The sequence below is a fragment of the Amblyomma maculatum genome, chromosome 1 (assembly GCF_055883805.1).
Source record: "Amblyomma maculatum isolate TAMU_Amacu chromosome 1, ASM5588380v1, whole genome shotgun sequence".
NCBI lineage: Eukaryota > Metazoa > Arthropoda > Arachnida > Ixodida > Ixodidae > Amblyomma > Amblyomma maculatum.
Genome location: NC_139344.1, coordinates 227,799,272 through 227,819,200, shown reverse-complemented (window position 1 = coordinate 227,819,200; position 19,929 = coordinate 227,799,272). Strand labels below are relative to the sequence as shown.

At 46.2% G+C, this 19,929-nt stretch overlaps 1 long non-coding RNA gene across 1 annotated transcript in view; it reads right to left on the bottom strand.

Moving 5' to 3' along the window:
- LOC146205836 (uncharacterized) overlaps window positions 1–19,929 on the bottom strand; it is a 30,191-nt gene that overhangs the window by 3,316 nt on the left and 6,946 nt on the right. The window contains exon 2 of the long non-coding RNA XR_014703225.1: window positions 9,761–9,881. This is a non-coding gene — a long non-coding RNA (uncharacterized LOC146205836). The remainder of the gene's footprint in view (window positions 1–9,760; window positions 9,882–19,929) is intronic.

Genomic DNA, 19,929 nt, shown 5'->3' with positions numbered 1-19,929 from the left:
TATGGGAGGGTGATATCACAAACCGCCTGCCACGACCCTTGCATTCACATTATCCCTAGGCCACGCAGGCACGTTCATACGGCTCGATTAAAGCGGTGCTTTAATGTCGGCTGGTAGCTTACGCTATCGCGTCATACCGAAGGTGGAAATGAAAACAGGGAGAAAGAGGTGCCGTTGTGGAGGGCTTCGGACCACCGCGCGATAGAGGCTTTCGCCTCGTCGCACTTTAGTGGTCAAAAGTTCCCCTTCGGCATAAACAAAGCTATAGGCCACATTCTTTGTGAGTGCCCCATATACAGTGCGGAAAGACAGTGTCTCTGCCGTGTGCTGGAGTTTATAGATGGACGCCCACTGACTGAAATCAAGATTCTAGGTCACTGGCCGCGGCGATCATCAGCGGTGAAGACCTCCTAGGCACTGCTCTGCTTCATAAAACGCACGGGCCTGATAGATATACTGTGATTTTGCTGTTATGTTACGTGATATGGCTGTGACGTGATGCGATGTGACGTGATATGGCTTTGATGTGACTATACTGACTTCACCCATCCCATTCTTACCCACCACTTTTATATCCACTCACCCACTTCCCCCAGTGCAGGGTTGCAAACCGGTTTCTTCTAACCGTTAACCTCCCTGCCTTTCCTCCTCCTCCTCCTGGAACCATAGAGTAAACTACTATGTGCAAAAGTCATGTCATTACTTTCAAGCCGAACCTAAGTGTAGCCATGCAGATAGCTCCTGCGCAATTCCAGGTTTAATCACAGGCTAAACCACAGCTTTTTTTTTTTTTTTAGACGTGAAAATAGAAACGTGTTTATCAATGAAGATATCAGATATAATAATTCAGTAGTAGATATCGTTAGCTCATTTAAAATACTTGGTGTCGTTTTCACAGAACAGATGTCATGGGACGCCCAGGTAGATTACATTGTACACAAGTTGTCACGTGCTGTTGGCTTGACTAATATTAACAAACACACCTTCCCTACTCAAGTTAAAGTTCTTATATACAATGCACTGTTTCACTCGCACATAAAATATTGTCATTTGGTATGGGGAACGACAACCCTAAGAAACATGCATAAAATACATCGATTGCAGAAAAAAATGTTAAGAATTATATCTAATGTTCCTTATGACCATCCATCTCTTCCACTTTTCCAGAAACATAACATAATGGCGATTCATGATATGTACGCTTATCACTTAGCTTTAGCCTATAAAAAGGAAATACGTAACAATGTCAGCTTTTTCAGAGAACTGGCTTGCCTGCAGAGAAAGGAAGTGCATTACCCTACTCGTAACTCAGACATATGGAGCGAATTTCAATGCCGCACAAATTATGGTGAGCAGATGATTCAATGTCGCCTTCCAAAATTGTTAAACTTACTGCATAAGCATGATTTTCAACTCGAACAGTCATCGAAAGATGACGTCAGAGTAGTTTTATCAGCGACTGAACCTGTTTGTCTTTGATATGCTATTTGAAGCCTTCAAAATTGTTATCTTGATAAACTACCTTTGTGACGGGAATTGATTGCGATTGTTTTTCTTTTGTGTAAAAACTCAATTTTTGAATGTTTTGCTGTCTTTTCTTCTTCTTTTCTGTGTGCGACAGTTTGACACTGCTATTATTATTACTGTCACTGCTGCATTGCTGACACTGCTATTATTACTACTGCTATATGGAAAGAAACTGGTCTTTTTTTTTGTTGTTTTACTTTGCCTGATCATACTGCGATCTCGCTTTTCTTTTTTTGTTACCGACTCTCTGTTCATGTGCAATAAGGTGCTGGTTCTTATCAATTTTTTTATGCGCTATCATTGAACGCGATGTCTCGTCGAATGTACTTCTATTTATTTTATTTTACTGTTTTTTGTGGACGCTACACTGCTCTGCCTATGTATATTTACTTTGTATTTTCTTTGGGGGGGTGGGAGCTCGTCAAGCCGATTGCTCGGCTTTTTCTCCCTGCCTCCCCCATCACTTTGAAGGAAAATAAAGGTATTATTAGGTGCTAACAGAATCTCACAACAAATGATGTCGTAAAATGTCTCACTGTCAGTATAAAACAGTTTCGTGGCAGTTCCGAAATAATTATTTTGGGTATAGTCCCTCAGTAAACTAAATGTGGCGTCATCTCCTCTCTACTCCTCCGGCTCCGCCGCTCCTCTTTTCGTGTTTACTCGTGTTTAAGCCGTACCCGATTTCGGTGTCGGCTTAACTCGCCTTCACCTGCGTGCGTCCGTCGTTCGTCATCCGTTGACCAAACTGCACGGCATGTTTTAAACAAAATTTGTAACCGAAGATCACAATTTAGCGACCTTCTGTGTATTGTTTGTTTGCAGGTTTGAGTTACTTGTGAGCTGCCGGTAAACTTTAGAAGCGTGGCAGCAGTTGTCTCCATGTGTTTTCGACTTCCGCTGCTGATCTATCAGCGCTTGCATGTGTGGCGTGCGAAATCGAAAACTAGCTTACCAAACGAAAGCAAAGCACGAAAGGTGTGGTTTTACACGGCTGCCTAAGAGCTGTCACTGTTTCGTTAAATTCAGCTACACATTGAAAACATGAAGTTAGCTTAGATAGACGACAAAGACAACGCCTCAGAAAGCATGGCAGAGTCGCTGAAATCCAGAGACTTTATTGCATGAAGACCTGATACGAAAACTAAAAATATTATGCGCGGGCATTTGGCACTCGGCAGGGCTAAAAAAAAATGAACGAATCCGTACACAGTGTGGGGCGGCATATTAGGTTAGAGATGAACAATAGCTCACTTAACTCACAGAGCCACGACCGAAGTCCGCCCCAGGGATTCGGGGCAGTCTAACCTTCCTGTGCGCCGCATCTCGATTCGCGGACGGTATTCTAAACAATAGCTTGCCATCATGCTCACGTGTACTGCACCCGAAAGAGCAGCAACACGGAATTTCGGGCAAATGACTTTTCAGACAACAGCGCGAAAGAGGCGCGAGCCGTAGCAAACCACACTATTATATTCGCCGCGCGCACGTTGGTTTGCACCGCGGGAAAGGCAGCAACACAACAAGCAAGAAAAAAAGAGCGCGAGAACACGTGAGGCACTCGGCCAATGGGAGGGTCGAACGCCGAAGGAAAGCCCCGGAGAGAAGGCGAGCGGCAATTTTCATCTGTTGACGGTACTTTTAATTCATTGAGGACTTTTGCTTTTGGGGAGATTATGAATGCCCTCTTTGGAGATTTAGGTGAATACACAGATAGTAAAGCTAAGTTATTGCTAGATCTATGTGAGCTGCTCAAGTTAGCTATTTTAAGTATAGGAGCCTATACTTTTGAAGGACAAATACTCGTGCAAAAATCTTTCAGATTGCTTTTGTTCACTACTAAAGTGTCCGGCCGCCTTTAAAATTCTTCGACTGCAAAGTTCTAGTACACGAAACCTACGTCGTCCCTCAGTGTCCGAGCTTCTTTGGAGCGTTGCAATATACCATCACCCACGGAAACCATCCGGAAATCTTTTTGTGGCTTGTCGCCATTGCCCTTTTGTTCGGCATCTTCAGGAGAGGTCCGTTAGATCGTACCCTTCAGCTTCAGACGATGAGAAGCTTGCTTAGGGCATTTAAAGGCTGTATTTTCCGCTTGATACGAAATAAAACAAAAACAACGCAGTCCAATATAATGCAGCCTGTAAATTGCCCCTTATAAGTCATCTCTTGCCTCTTAGCGACAGAACGGCATATATATATATATATATATATATATATATATATATATATATATAGTTAGGAAATCAGCGCTGCTAAAATATTAAACTACACTGAGCATATTACACAAGCTACTAAGCCCAATTATTGGACACCCTCAAATGAAAAGAAAGAAATTGTTACAGCGAGGTAATTTGAAGTTCCATGAAACACAATGTCGTGATAGTAAAACACACTCACACGCACAACTTCTGTACTACAAAATCTTACTTACAAGCAATTAGAGACACGATGAAAGGTAACGTCACGGCATGCGTGCAGACTTGACGAAATCACCGTTAAATTGCTCGTTCAGAGTCGATAATGGACCATGCTATCTGAGTAAGCAGCGTGCGCTTCTAGCCCGCGCTCGATGCAGAAACAGGTGCTAGCGAGCTAATCGCGAGCCGGTGCCGTGCCTGCGGTCCCCATTCCAAGCGCCAGTCTTCCGCGGTGTGTTCGAACTCGAGAGCGATTCCACTGTTTTCGAACTCCTTCTTTATTGCCCCAGAATTGGAAAAAGAAAGACGTGTTACCTGTGATCGCGGTATACTTGGACGTGCCACGAAAGCAGCGCAAGCGCATGAGGTCGCGAATTCTTTCCACGAACACCCGCGACTGTGTGGTCGCAGGTTTGAAGGCGAGGGCCTTATAAATATATGGCTCATCAGCGACGAAACCCGGCGTTGAGTGTTTAGAGAAAGTGGTACAAAACCAAACGTGATCTTCTGACGTCATCAGTAGTGCTTGAGATAGTTAAGTGTATCGAAACTACTGGTAGAGAATGGCAGACCAAAAACATTCGGATCGACGTCATTTTTTTTTTTTTCAGCTAGCTTTCCGTGACCAAAAACGTGATTTGAGTTGAAATAAAAGTTCCGCTAATTTAGATAATGCGGGGACCTAACTAGGATCTTCGGATTCAGAGAGAAGCACGTTATATATACGCACAGGCAACGAAGCCTCGCTGGTTCAAGCCTAATAAAAGCGGACCTAATGAATTCGTGATGCAGTCAGTAGTTGCGCTAGTCACTAATAGTGAAAAAAGAATTAAAAAAAAACAAATAGGCGAATAAGAAAGAAAACCAGAGGTCACGATGAGGCGTTCACGTTTTAGCCTTCAAAGGATGTAAGCTGTCTTAAGCGCCCTCCGCGTGTCTTTTTTGTTTCAATAACGCGCTACAGAAGGCTGCCAGCAGAAGCGCACCAGTGATATCCCCTGGACCTCAAAACGGAGAGGCGCCCTGCGAAATAAAGCTTCCTTACAGCTCACAACAAAGGGTTTATGGCAGCAACTAGGCTAAACGTCTCTTCCATCTCGCCAGCAGCCGGCTCTCTTCAGAGTCCCGAGTCAAAGGTTAACTGCCCGGAACGAACTGAAGACTCTCCACAGTCGCCTGAGCGCAGCGACCGCTTAGACAGAGTTGCTTGCGTTATGGCTGCGTGTTTTATTGAGGGAGAACATCAAGCGGGAATCTGCAGCTTTGCTCCCACTCGACTCAATCTCCCGGCGATGCCGCGCCGTTTGTATCATTCATGGCCTTCCTCTGTTCCTGTGGCTTCACTTCTGCGGCGAAGTAACTTTTCTGTTTCGTTTCTTCGTCTTCTGTTTTCCCCCAGGTAGTTCCTTTGTTCTTTACGGAGTTTGTACTTCATCCCGTTTTTTTTTTTTTTTTTCCCCTTGGTTCTTTGGCGCCCATTTGGGCTTGCCTTCTGTAGAACCAGCGCGGTAGGTAGCGAGTAAGTACGATATGAGAGAGAAAAAAAAAAAAAAAAAAGCATATTTGGCTGGGCGTGCCTTTACTTAAATATGCAAACGCTCAACGTTAATCTTCGATTACTTGCTCGTAGCCTCTGATCGCGGAGGAGATGAAAACCACAACAGTATGCGTCCAAAAATGCGAGGTTGCCTCACATTTTCTAACTTCGTTCTACGTTATGCAAGCATATTACTCAAACAATCCGAAGGACCACCATAAATAAAAAGGACGCGGCAGCTTTCATAAGACCTCTTTTTCCCAGCTCGTTTTTCTTTTTATCCTGCTATCGGCATTTGAGCTTCCGCTCTCCTGAGTGCAGGTGTCCTGTCGGTGCATTTTTTTTTTTTTTCGAGAGCCCAAATTCTGTCAGGCGTGGCAAGAAGAGATGGCGCGTTTTCGTCTCACTTCCTTCTTTTTTGCTCTCTTGCTTATTTCCCTGGATTCGACACCATCTTCAAAGTCAACAAGGTACTACAGAAAAAAAAGAAAAAAAAAAGATACGAAATAAAAGTTATGCTAAGCTGTTTTATCCTCATCCTGCTACTTTATAACATAACTCAAAACCAGTTCATCCCAGATAGCTGTGAGCTCTCGTTTCTCTTTTTTTTTTTTTTTTCGCTTAAAGTGTAAAATTTTCTCCCGCGTCAATCAAACGCTGGCGAGGGAAGTGGCAAGAGGCGATTCGCGCCAGATATAAGGTACAGCGCACTCCAACGCACAGCACCCCTCCCGAGTGTAACAGCGCTGATGCTCTTTTACCTGATACCTTTGCGCACTTGTATTCTACAACATAAATTGGGAACGTCTCTCGCCTTATTTATAGAGGTTGTCGCTTGTCCGTGAACAGATATACGGCCCGCTCTGAACAATAAGGCACACTACATATACTGAGTGGGCGCAGCTATTTCGGCTGTGCCCGGTCCCCCTTCCCCTCTAGTCCCCCTTCTCCCGCTTTTTTCTCAGCACTCCTTGCCCGCCGGAACAAAGCGCGCATATTGAAATAAATGTTTTCGTGTCGGTTGGCGGCGCAATACTGATGGACAGGAGGATTACAAGGATTTCTTCCTCTATCATACCAAGCTTCGTTTTTCTTCTCTCTTGCTTTTTTTTTCCCCTCAGAAAGCCTGCTCCATGGCTAGAATTTATTTCTCTACCATCTTCTCGCTTTCTTGTCCTGTTTCTTTTTTTTTTTTTTTTTTCCCCTTCGCACTCTAGAAAGAGCATCCCGGTGCTTTGCAACGAGCAACTGGGGAGCCCTAAATTCAGCGGCCCACGACCGGAAGTGGACGCGATAAGTTATACCGTGCACCTCGAAATAAATGTCCCGAGCTGTTGGTTTACGCTGCTGATTCGATCTTGAAAACGGCGACTCTTTGCGGGGCTACGAAGCCTTGCCTGCTGAATCCACGAAGCGTGAGCGCATTTGCGGCTACTCCCGAGATGTGTGTGGGCGAGCCAAAGTTCCAACTGCGCAAAATAGGACGGGGATGATGGAAAAAAACAATGCACAGCATAGACGGAGCTCTTCTTCAGAAAATCGGGCAGCACCAAAGCATACCAACATATCGCCCAAAGGAGCAATCTGATCAAAGGACGTTCTGGCAATAAAGAAAGAACGCAAGCCCCAAAACGGAAGCATTTTTTTTTTTTTTTTTTTTACTGAACATCAGTGTTACAAGCGACTGTGCAGACAAGAGAAAGGGACTTGTTACTACGGTCTAAGAAAAACAACATACGTATATAGCTAAGGCTAGGTTATCACCTAGCACATCGTCTAGTGCTGGTTCGCGAAAATGCCATGACGTGGCGCTCATTGGTCGCATGTTGCAACCATGCAAGCAGATAAGCAAGCACAGCCAAAAGGAACTGGCTAACACGCGAATAAGTCCAAACAAACCTGATGGGCTTCATAACTCCGTCATAACCGTCATCCGCATCGACAGAAGCATCTTCACCGGCGTATTTAAAGCGCCAACAGCCCGGGAACCCTCTCAGTGGGCACAGAAGCACAGCAATGACGAGCGCCATCCAGACACCTTTCCGCTTTCGTGTGCAGGTAGACCCCGCACCTTCGCTTTACTCGAAAAGGTCTAGCAATATTTGTCTGCTGTTACTTCCATGCCCACAAGTGCTGTTTTTGGTGAGTTGCGAGTGTTTAAACAATGCAAAATTATTACTTATGAGTGGCGATGTAGAGTTAAACCCCGGTCCCCCTAAAGAAGATCCCGGCAACCTAAACGACGAACTGCTCTCACTAAAGAAATCACAGCATGAAAAGATGGACATCAAACATGGCGAAATTATGTTGTTCTTGAACTAACTACGGCAAGCTCACAAGTATCTTGAACTGCAAATTACAGACATGCATAACAGACTTTCTGCAGTAGAAAATTCTTTACACGCTTCCGAGGAACACGCAGGTAAGAATGTTACTCCTCAGATTGCAGCAATGACCGATCGCCTCGATGATTTTGAAAACCGCTCGAGGAGGGAAAACTTGATCTTTCATGGAGTTCCGGATGATTCTTCTGAAACGTGGGCAGATTCCGAAAAACATATTAGCTCACTTTTGAACTCTGTAATGAACTGAAACCTTGGCTCAAGTGAAGAGCGCATTAGTCGTGCCCATAGATTAGGTAAGTTTGTTCCTAGGAAGTGCCGACCGATTATTGTGAAATTCATATCATCTAAGTTCAGGGATAGCATTCTGGCTTTGAAAAAAAAAAAATTCAAAGAGTGTAAAGTGTCCATCAACGAAGACTTTTGCAAAGCGATGAGGTCGTCCCGTAAACAATTGTACGACTTTGCAAATGCCAGCGGAGATAAATTTTCCACACGCCGTAATAAACTTTTTATGAACAGTAAATGCTATGTGCACTCTTCAGCTACCGATAGCGTTTGCGAACTGCCCGCGAGCAATGGCACAGTTACTTCTCATATGAACTCAGATTCCGAATCATCGTCCCTAAGTTATTCTTATCGCATTTTTCCTTCGTTGATATGTCTTGTATGGGTGGTATACGGTGTGCTTCGGAAGCCGAGTGATGATGCGAAGGTGGCTCTGCGCACATTTTCGGTGTCCTTCGGAGGCTGCGATCAGAGAACTCATACACGGCTGCCCCATACATAATCCTGCCAACTGCAATCGCTCTAGACAGTGTTTGTAAGAATTTTTGCGTACTTGCTTGAAAGCCAGCGAACCATGTGCAACATCGGAGCTCAGTTTACGTTGTAGTGTACGAATCCATTTGCGAGGACTGTTATAACTAGATGTCTGTGCCCCCAAGCTCGCCCATTTGCGGATGTGATGTCTTCGCCAATATGTAGGGTGACCTGAGCGTGTGTGTTTGTGCGTGCGTGCGTGTTTGCCTGTGTGTTTGCGTGTATGTGTACGTGTGTGTTTACATGTGTGTTTGCGTCCATGGCATTCTTGCCACCTGCTTACGGGTTGTGTTTTTCCTGCGACAGATGTAGTCCCAAGGCTTGTGAGGTTTCAGTAAGGCTGAAGCTGGCGTCTCAGTAAGGCTGAAGGCGTCTCTCTCGATGGTTTTTGCTACACGGGTCATAGCCAAGTTGAATAGTGAAGGACGGATGGTAAAACTTTGGGGAACCCCTCCCCCCTCCTACAGAAGTAGTGGGTCCTGGGGCTCCATCCTGACGCCTCGCTGTTGAGCCTATATTAGGTCCGCTTTGGAGAAAGCTATTTACCCAGTTGTGTACCTTTTGTCTGCGATATTTATTCGCTAATTCTTGTAGAGTTACCTGTTGTTTGACACTGTCGAATGTTTTGCGCATATTAACCGCGAGGTGGCTGCTTACCCTGCGGAGCAGCCAAAAGCAACCATGTGTGCCCATATTTGGACGGAATAATGCATGAGCTGGATGAACCTCTGGGTGTAAGCATTCGATGTAGTGCTGTTACCTTGTGGCTATCATTCGCTCAATCAGTTTGCATATCGGTGACGTTGGAGCACTTGGCCGTAGGTTCTCTGATTTTGTGATAAGGTAGATCAATAATAGAGCGCATCTGGCACCTGTCTGGAAACCTAGGATTCGTCCATAGACAGGAACTGATCTCGGGCCTTGTCGCTAAGGTTTTTTATCGCATGCCATGTTACTCCGACGTCAGCTTGCCGTGGGTTGAGGCTGAGAGTAGCTCGCCTAAAGTGGACTTTCTATTTTTTTTTTATATCCCCCCTTTGTGTTGTCAATCGTATCGCGGGCAGCGGTGCCGTAGGTGTCTCAGAATGATGTGGGAATAACATGTGAATCACCTTTTTACTCCTCGAGCGTCCTAGTGTTCTCTCGCACGAAGAGCTCTGCGGGCGCGCCTTCGTTTTCTCCCAGCTGGATTCTGCCGAGACCGCTTCGCCACGTCTCTCGCAGTAGGCATACCTGTGAAAGCGACGTGCACACTGTTAGTAACAAAAACTTTATTCGTTAATACATGATTTAGCGTTTCTTTTTAAACAGTGCTGATTCCTAATATTTACCCGGAAAAACTCTTATGCCTCTTCTACATGCCTCATAATGCCACCTCGACTTATACTTACACGAGTAGTTAATTGCAAAGCTTTGGGTGTAAACGTGCTTTCTGATTATTAAAAAAAAAATATCGCAAAGTGTGGCTAATTCTATTTTATGTCACTGTGTTATTTTTGAAATAGGAGTCATGCATGAACTGAATCCTAACTTCAGACTTTGCAGTGAAGATCCCTGACATGTCGAGTTCGTGACTGTATACGATTGGGTAGGTTAGTTCTAAAACAATTTCATAGCAGCACAGGCGACGTATAGCGCTGAGGTCTGCGGTTTAATGCAACAAGTAAGGAAATGACTTTCTGCAGCCATTTAGCGAGAGCAGCAGCTCGATATCATTGAAATCCAGCACTGCACTAGCTTCAAAACCTTCCGATTACAGTCCCTTTGTGAGCCGTTGTGTCCGCCAAAAACGAACTTGCTTATTTACTTTGGGATAAACCCCTTTCTTATGCACTTATTTTCGTTAGAGCGCTATATATCTCCGTTTCGGATAAAAAAGATGCTTTATACTCAAGCTACGTTTGTTTTTATTTTTTTTTTTTGTAGATGTTGCGACATTTTCAGGGTGTAGGCGTAATTTTTTTTTCTGGATTTCGAGTTTTTTCCCCTTTCCTGTGTTTTTCTTTTTTGCATGGAAAATGCTAACGTGTACTTGTGCGTGACAATTAAAATAAACTCAATCGGAGCCTAGTGCTTCACGTAAGGGCCGTCAGGGTTATTTGTCTGGTAAGAACCCGGCAGTGGCTTGACATTCTTCGATGACGTTCAGCCGCTTCAGGGTGTACAGCGTGCCAGGAAGAAAATGATATATACGAGAGGAAATTTTTGTGGTCAACATTAGTCATGGGCGTTGTTCTTTTTAGCGCTGCGACGCCTAGCCGTGATGGCAAAGACATATAGCGCGTAAAAATGAAACAAGCTCCTACACTGTTAATTTCAGCTTCCAAGGCACGATACCAAACGGCGGGAGTAACCGTTTGACGGTCCCATTTGACTAGCCGCCCTAGGGTGCCTCGATGCGCGCCCGGAGAGCGGGCGCGCATCGAGGCACCCTAAGCCGCCCTAAAGCTAGAGAAGAGGAATGGGGGGGCAATCACAGAGGGGTGTCAATTAAGGACGTGTGTAGGGCAAAGACAAAATCTGTCGCCTAAGCTCGACGCTGTGGAGCAGCTGTGGCAGCCGACGATCGATGTGGCCATTGTCCGAGTATTTCGGTCCCCATCAGCGGCGCGACGCCTTGGGTTGTCGGGTCAAAGTAAGTTTGCCTTTCACCACTAAACAAAGGGCGTTCGCTGAGTACAAGTTGCATTGTGTCATCACGGCCACAAGTGCCACCGGCAGGGCTGTGTTCCCTACCAGTAAGGAATGAAGCCGTGCTTTTTGAAAAGAACGCCGAGCCACGAGCGACATCGCAAAATTGTTTCGCGTCGGTGTAGACAGGGCGGAAAAATATGCGGTACTTGGAGGGCCAGCAAATGAAAGCGTGAAAAGCGTGAGCTGGAAAACTGATCACAGTTTCAAGAATAGAGCATGAGCTCACTTTCGAGGGATGGTTACAAATACCTTTGTTGTTGGAAGGTCGGGAGTGAAGGCACGCGATAAAATTCTAGGACTTCTGAGGTGAGCTGTTCATCCTAGTCACGGGGAAGTGAGTCTAATTTAAAGGCCGTCTTAGTGTGATAAAAAATAGACCGCCTTTGATAGCTTGTTGCATAATGAAAAAAATCGTTGACAACTCAAAATGGGGTATATGTTTTCGCCTTGGTCAAGTGAAACACAGGCGGCCGGGAGGGCAGACCACGAAGAACTCATGGAGTTGACGTCAGTGAAGATGTTCATGCGGCCTCTGCAGGTAGCTCACAGAGCTTAGCCTCTTTTAACGCCATTGCGTTAAAGACTCCATTTTCCAGAGCATTGGCTTTGTGAGCGAAATATTTGACGGGCAGGCCTCTGGAAGGAGAAATGGTCATGCTCTGATTGTTCATTAGGCTGTGTGGCGTCACGAGATCACAGGTCGAGTTGGGCTCCTCCTTCGAAATGGGAGAGTTAGATGGGAATGGAGCCCACCGGGACCCTGGGGTCCTGAGTGAGGCACTCTATAGTGCTAGGCCAAGTAGGCGTGTTCGTATACGGCTTTCTTATAGAGGGGCTTTATATCTTTCACAATGCTTTAGCTTACGCCTGTATGCCAAATAGCATCTGTGAGATCCCTCTGGAGGGAGAGATGGTCGTGCTCTGATTGTTCATTGGGTTGTGTGACGTCACGAGATCGCAGGTCGAGTTGGGCTTCTCCTTCGAAATGGGAATGGAGCCCACCGGGGCCCTGGGGACCTGAGTGAGGCACTCTATAGTGCTAGGCCAAGTAGGCGTGTTCGTATACTGCTTTCTTGTAGAGGGGCTTTATATCTTTCACAATGCTTTAGCTTACGCCTGTATGCCAAATAGCATCTGTGAGATCCCTCTGGAAGGAGAGATGGTCGTGCTCTGATTGTTCATTGGGTTGTGTGACGTCACGAGATCGCAGGTCGAGTTGGGCTTCTCCTTCGAAATGGGAATGGAGCCCACCGGGACCCTGGGGTACTGAGTGAGGCACTCTATAGTGCTAGGCCAAGTAGGCGTGTTCGTATACGGCTTGCTTGTAGCGGGGCTTTATATATCCATCTCTTTCACAATGTGTTAGCTTACGCCTGTATGCTAAAGAGCATGTGTGAGATCACAGGGGCACAAATTAAAGAATTAATAGTTAAGCGAAGGCGTGCACGCGAAAGAGAATCCACAAGTGGAGCCAACAGACGGGAGCCATTAACCCTGCTGTGTCATACTCTTAAAGGCCTACAGCTTAAGCGTCCCTTAATGTCTGAGAGCTGCTGAAGACACGCCGGCGTTCCTCCCGGCGCACAGACAGAAGCCCAGGAAATTGGTGCCGACTGCATGAGATGTACCCGGTCTTTACGCGGATGTCTGTAGTGCGATGGCTTAAAAAGATGCATGGGCAGCAATAACGTTGGGGAACGTTGCACGTGGCCTGAACGCAAGAAGGTTTGAAAAGCGGAGCGAAATGTCTCTAGGTTTCAGTCACTCTGTCCGCTGCGGTGGAATGCTCTCATGCCTGTTGCCGCGAACGCACATTTTGGCATGTCACGAAATGCGCATAGGGCCTTGGGTGCACTGGAGGGCTCGGTTGCTTGTCTTTCCAATCGTCTTAGTTACAAGAATGCCAGGAAGCCCAAAAATTTGGCGTGGTATAGTGCTAGCATTCACCACAATGAACCCGACGATCTCCCTACAGAAAGAATCGAGAGAACGCGGACAATCGCGGCCAGTCCATTTTATTTGGGGCTCCAAGAGAGATACCGGTTAATCGATGATAACGGCGAGAAAGCGATTGGTTCTCTCATAATGAATCGCTTAATCAATTATACGTATTATTTAAGAGGCAACTTGCCTTTAAATGTAACAAGACAATATTATTCATAAGGAATCCCCAGTTCTTGTCGTACAAATAAAGGCAAAGTGGTGGCACAAGAAAGAAATTTAAAATTAAATTGACACCCACATTGACAACATTACCACGAAGGCATTTAATAAGCTTTGTTTTCTTCGCCGAAAATTAAGAGGCGCTACTCTTGTCGTCAAACTTGAAGCATACCGCTCTCTAGTCAGACCAGTCCTCGAGTCGGTAGTTTGGGACCCGTGCTATAATAGGGATATTATCAAACTATAGCGCATCCAGCGTCTTTCAGCCAGATTTTTTTTTTTCTGATTACAGTTCAACATCGTCGGTCTCTAACATGCTGAGTCAGCTTAAGCTAGAACCCCTTAAAGTGAGCCGTCAGGTCTCTAGGCTGAAATTCTTTCACATGCTGTATAACAACAAGTCTGGTTTCTCACGTGATACCTATATTTTTGCTGCACCCCAGAGATATAGTAGACTGAGCCACTCCAAAGTGGTAAGCCCATATTTCGCCAGGACCAAACTTTACCAGAATTCATACTTTCCCCTCACAACACATCAGTGGAACCGTTTGCCTCAATTTATTGTTGAATGCACCAATTAAAATATGTTTGCTGAACTGTTATTGCAGAACATGTAACCCCTCTCCTGCTTGGGCAGCGCTGCTGCCTGCAGTATTTGTAAATAAATAAATAAATAAAAGTGCCCTATAGCACCTCAGGGTACAATCAATGGGCTTAACCAATGCAAAAATGACTGATGAGGGTTCGCTCGAAACAAAAGCTTCAATAAAGAAGGAAAATGTGTATACACTGTTCAGTACTAACAACTCCACGAAAGAAGATTGGTTGCTAAGTGGATTACTGGTTCTTTCAGTGGTTGCGTATATGTTCGTTAAAATTGATATTCTCTATCTGTTGCTTTGTATTTCATGCCTCCGTATTGAAGTCTTGCACTTTCTTGCCAGTAGCTTATTTCTGTAGCTCAATTAGCACAGCGTTAGCCTAATAGTCATTCGGAATAACAGCAATGAGCAGCGAAGAAAATGTATACGGGGAGGGAGAGATCTGCAATTGCACTTAAATCTTACTACCTGACATAGCAACAAAGCCAGCATTTATTTTACAAGCCCGTGGGTTACAAACCATTTTGTTCCGTGCCGCAACCAGTTAGCCTACGGCTTCTTCGAATGTCACTGCTCTTTTTTAGCTGGCGGGTGCTTGGCTGTCACTCTCGAATGGGACATCCCATGCTCATGCGTCGAAGGAATAGTGACAGTTAACCGGCCGACGTCGACATGAGCGCATGCCTTGATGATTCCCCATAGTCCGAGCAGGCGACTTACAGTGATGGCAGCGATGGACCCTACATATTGTAAGCCAATGGGTCAGCTGCAGTGTCAGGGCGCTGCGCCAAGGCTCTTTTAAGCTAGTGCATAACCCTCCGCATAACCCTCCGCATAACACGAGGCTTTAATGCACGAGGCGGATTTCTGGTCATCGAGAATAGATTTTCCTTCAAGGGAAGAAAAATCTACAAAGCGCGAAGCTTAAGACACAAGTGGTGCACCATCAAATGGGTATGCGAAAAAAAGATACAATCGAAAAAAAATTACCGAAAAGCTAAAGCTGTCAGCATACTGAAAAAAAAAAAAAAAAAAAAAAAAAAAAAACTGGGGAAAACAAAATGTCTGTCACTGAAGCTGATCACCTGAAAGTCTTCTGGTGATTAGCATCAGCATTAAGTCGCAGGCATCTGGTGATAATCATTTTAGAAAGCGTGTGAGGGCCATGGCAGAGTCGCTGTAAAGTATAGATAAGACCTGTATGCTGTTTTTCTTCTTTATGTAGTTCGGTTTTTAATCCAGTCCCAAGACTTAACTTCAACGTTCCACGTCTACTAAAGATCCTTTTATTGCCACTTTGTGTTTTATGACAGTTTTCATCTCTATAACACTCCACTCCAGTGCTTGTGATAGCAGCTGACGCAAACAGCAACCACAAAACAGCTGCTCAGTGAAGTATATTTTTTCAAAATGATTCGCTAACACAAGAAGATAAAGCTGTTTCAGTAACCATTGCCCTCGTTGCAGGGTATTAGTTGTCCTTTCAAGCAATGTCCCGCCGCTGAATACCCCTTTGTTTTTCCAAAACATGCTAATGTAACGCAGCTGAAGGGATGGAAATAGCGCAATGGCTCGCTCTAAATATCTGTACGATTTACCGAAGATATGGACAAGAAACAGGCAACTACCACTGCAGTAGCTAAAAGACAGTCTTTATTTTTTCACAGTTTCTTCAGTGTGGAAGTTATTAATGGTGAATTTCAAGAACACTTTCAAAAAACAAAAAGAAAAAACCATGCGCCGCACCGGCCGTAACATCGCAATAGCAGGGACAGCGTTCGTCTTTGAGTCGCCTCTACCACCAATAACATTCTTAGAATCTAAAGCCAGTACTCTAGGCATTATATCCCCCTATTTTTTGTTGATTTACCACACGATATCGGCAATCGCCTGCATGAAGATCATTATATGAGCCAATTTCTGTCTTTATTTAAGGAATAATAACGCTAATGGGAAGGCACTTAACCGTAATAGTTCTGCGCTTAAAATACTCTTTTACCGCCTATACACGGGCCAGTTGATGCCCTGTTTACACCCAGTCCTCCATGCGACAATGAAAAGCATACTTCACTTCGACATCGGCTATTATCACCAGACGTCGTCAACGTGCAGCAACTGATGTACAGCTCCTCTGCTATCATACAGGCCGAATACCTATGTAATTTATATGGAATAAATCCCCAGAAAGCTCGGCTGGCGTGCTTTAGAAATACTAATGAACTACAAGGAAAGTTCAAAAAGAAATGCGCCTCATTTTTCTTCTCAAAACACATCACTGTCACAAAGTATAGCTGCATATCAGCTGGTCCCAATTAATTTTTAATCTGATCGTGGTCAATTTGTATAGCTTTGCGCCGCCAGTAAAAAGGCGCATGCATGGCTTCTTTGTAACAGCTTATAACTGTGTAGCAGGTAGAACGAAAGGAAGAAGATGGTTTGCACGGTATAAGAAAGAAGAACCGAACAAGGGTAAATAGGGTACGCCTCAGGTCGCAGATGAGCCAACGTTTCGACAAGTGGACTTGTCTTCGTCTGGGCGTATATATATATATATATATATATATATATATATATATATATATATATATGGCCGCTGGTGAACACTCTCAAGGTTCGTATACAGACAACATTAATACCCAAGCAAGTAGCAAGGGGGACAGTTGCCGATGTAGCTCAGTTGGAAGAGCACCGGACGCGACATTCGGAGGTCGTGGGTTCGGTTCCCACCATCGGCACGTTGTTTTTTCTTCTACTTTGTATTTAATTATCTTTCCCCTAAGCAGATTACATTACTAATTTCTGTGATTATCCAAGTAAAACATTAAAAAAATACATAAAGTACCATCCCAAACGCTTTCCTTGGCCTCGCCGACTGTTGGCTTCTTTCCTTCATGTATTATAACGAGCACCCTCATTTCCCCTTAATTGATCTGTTAGAGATGGTACCGTACCGGCTCTGTCAAGCTAGCCCCAGTCACCAACACCGTAACAAATCTGGTGGAGGTGAGGTCTGATGTTCCGTACCCTTCCGCTAAGCAGGAGTCATATATTCGAGGAAACGTCTGTTCACCGCATCAGCAGCAGGCATTGAGGCCTACCACCTGAATTTTCCCCATCGGGCGTGACTACCGGCAGCCACGACGTCGTCGCGATGCCTGGCACCTACGTTTCAGAACCCCCGCGTGGTGGTGGCGGTGGTAGGGATTTATTATTATTAAATAATCAAAGAGAAGGAAAAGAGTGCTGCCGGCCGCTGCAACTGCTATCTAAATCATCTGAAGCACCTGAGCGGCGGCAGGCGGGAAAGAAAACGGGATAGGGAGAGGATAGCGAGGGGAAGTATAGAGGGGAGCGATAGGAAGAAAAGACAGGGGGAGCTTTGTACATTATTTACAAAATACAAAACGGTCAACGAGTTCACGTCGCTCGCGCGCAAGTGTCCGAGCACTGTCCACAAATGCCTGCGCGGGAGCGGCCACTGCAATTGTTCACAATATATATATATATATATATATATATATATATATATATATATATATATATATTGTCAGCGCAACGCGTGAACTTTCACCTCTTTCATCTGTATAGATCCATCATCATTATCATCATCATCATCGCTGACTGCTGCTCGGAGCGTCGCGCGCTGTGTGCCAGCTGGTTCTGGAATAGAACAGACGTTTTGTGCAAGTGCTGTCTCACAAGTGGTGGAGGTGCGATTCGTATTCCCCACCTCTCGCTTTAGACCCGCCTACCGTTCTCCCTGGAGCTCCGTTCAGGCCTTCGCTTGCGTCCACGGTCCTGTGCTATGGATGAGGGCAACGGTGCTCGCTCACCCCCGGCGTCTCCTCCTCCTACTGCGGCTGCCCCTGCCTGGACTGTCACCAGCCGCCAGCGCGATCCCCAAATCTTTGCTGGCCTTCGCGGTGAAGATGTCGACGACTGGCTCGACAACTACAACAGGGTCAGTGCATTTAACCGCTGGGATGACGCTCATAAACTGCTAAACGTCGTCTTCTACTTGGCTGACGTCGCCAAAACCTGGTTCCTCAATCACGAGGATGACATCGCTGACTGGCCTACATTCACGGACCAGCTAAAGAAAATTTTCGGCACTCCGGCTGGTCGCTCAGAGCAGGCAAAGAAAAACTTGAAGCTCGTCTCCAGCAGCCCGGCGAGTCCTATACGTCGTATATCGAGGACGTTCTGGCCCTTTGTCGCCGTGTCGACGCTGCTATGCCTGAATCTGAGCGTGTTCGCCACTTAATTAAGGGCATCAACACTGCTGCTATCAATGCCTTCGTGTTTAAAAACCCGTCGTCCGTATCTGACATCACATCCACATGTCAACGTCTGGACCAGCTACAGTCCTGCCGCCTCGTGCAAGACCCCAGTGATGGTGGCTCCCTCATAGATGGAAATTTGCGGTCCCTAATCCGCACCATGATCCGGGAGGAGCTCTACGGCCTCACCAACCCCTCTGCAGTATCTCCAACTCTTCCGCCAGCAACGGTGAATTTGCGCAGCATCATCAAAGATGAACTGATGAATTTCAACTACACTGTGGCACCTGCCCCACCTCCCATTGCCTCCCAACCTCCCTCGCCGCCTCCCAACGCCCCCCAACATTCCTTGCCAACCTATGCCGAGATTACTTCACGTCAACCCACTCCGCCTTCCCCGACTTGTTCGGCACCCGTGTGCGGTCACGTCGCTGCCATGGCACCATATCCTACAGTGCACCGTCCTGTTACAGCCTGGCGCCCCTCCCGCCCTGTGTGCTACTATTGTGGGATACGTGGCCACATTGCCCGTGTCTGTCGCCGCCGCCAACAAGACGAGCAACGGGGTTATGCTCCCTTTGAACGTGCCCGCGTGCGCCAGCCTGATGATTCTGCACTGCCCTACTCAGACTTTTACCGGCGTTCTTCATCTCCTCCGAATTACACCAATGTTTTACGGCCCTCGCGTCCTTCCCGACGCCGATCCCCTTCGCCTTTTCGCCGCACGTCACCGCTTCGTCCTGCCTCGCAACCCTTCCAACCTATAAGGAAAACTAACCGAAGCAGTTTTTGGAGGAAAAGCTGGTTCGAGTTCGAAATCTACAATTCCTCCTGGGCGACCGTCGAATATGTTAGTAGTGATTGTTAAAGGATTGTACGTTGAGGCCCTCATCGACACCGGCGCCGCTTATTCCGTCATGCATTTCTCTCTGTGTTCTCATCTGCGCAAAGTTATAGCGCCATACATCGGTCCGCCACTTCGTGGAGCTAATGGAACTCTTATGAAACCCACCGGCCAATGCACAGCACGTGTCCTCATCGATAACCAGCGGCATCATATCGAATTTATTGTGCTCCCCACGTGCGTTCATCTCATGATCTTGGGGTGGGATTTCTTATCGCCGGCGTCCGCCCTCATCTCTTGCCGTGAGCGCCTTATTCATCTTGCGGACCCCGATATATTACCGACTTCTGATTGTTCACCACCACACGTGTTCGCAGCAATTGATTTCGTTTTGCCCCCAGGACGCGAGCAGCTGATCATCGTGGCATTGGACAACCCTCTCGATGGCGAAGCCTTCGTTATGCCCGCTCCTCGGTGGACCTCCGACGGCCTAGCTCTTGCTTCGTGCCTCACCTCCTTCACCCGCGGTTGCGCGGTCGTTGCGGCCCTTAATACAACTCTCCAGCCGTTCTTACTGCCCAGAGGAGCCACAGTTGGGTTTATTTTTGACTGCGATCCCGTTCCCCTCAACACACTTTCCAGCGCACCACCGCCTCCTGCCAAGCCTCCATTTCCGACATCCTCTGCGCTCGCAGCCG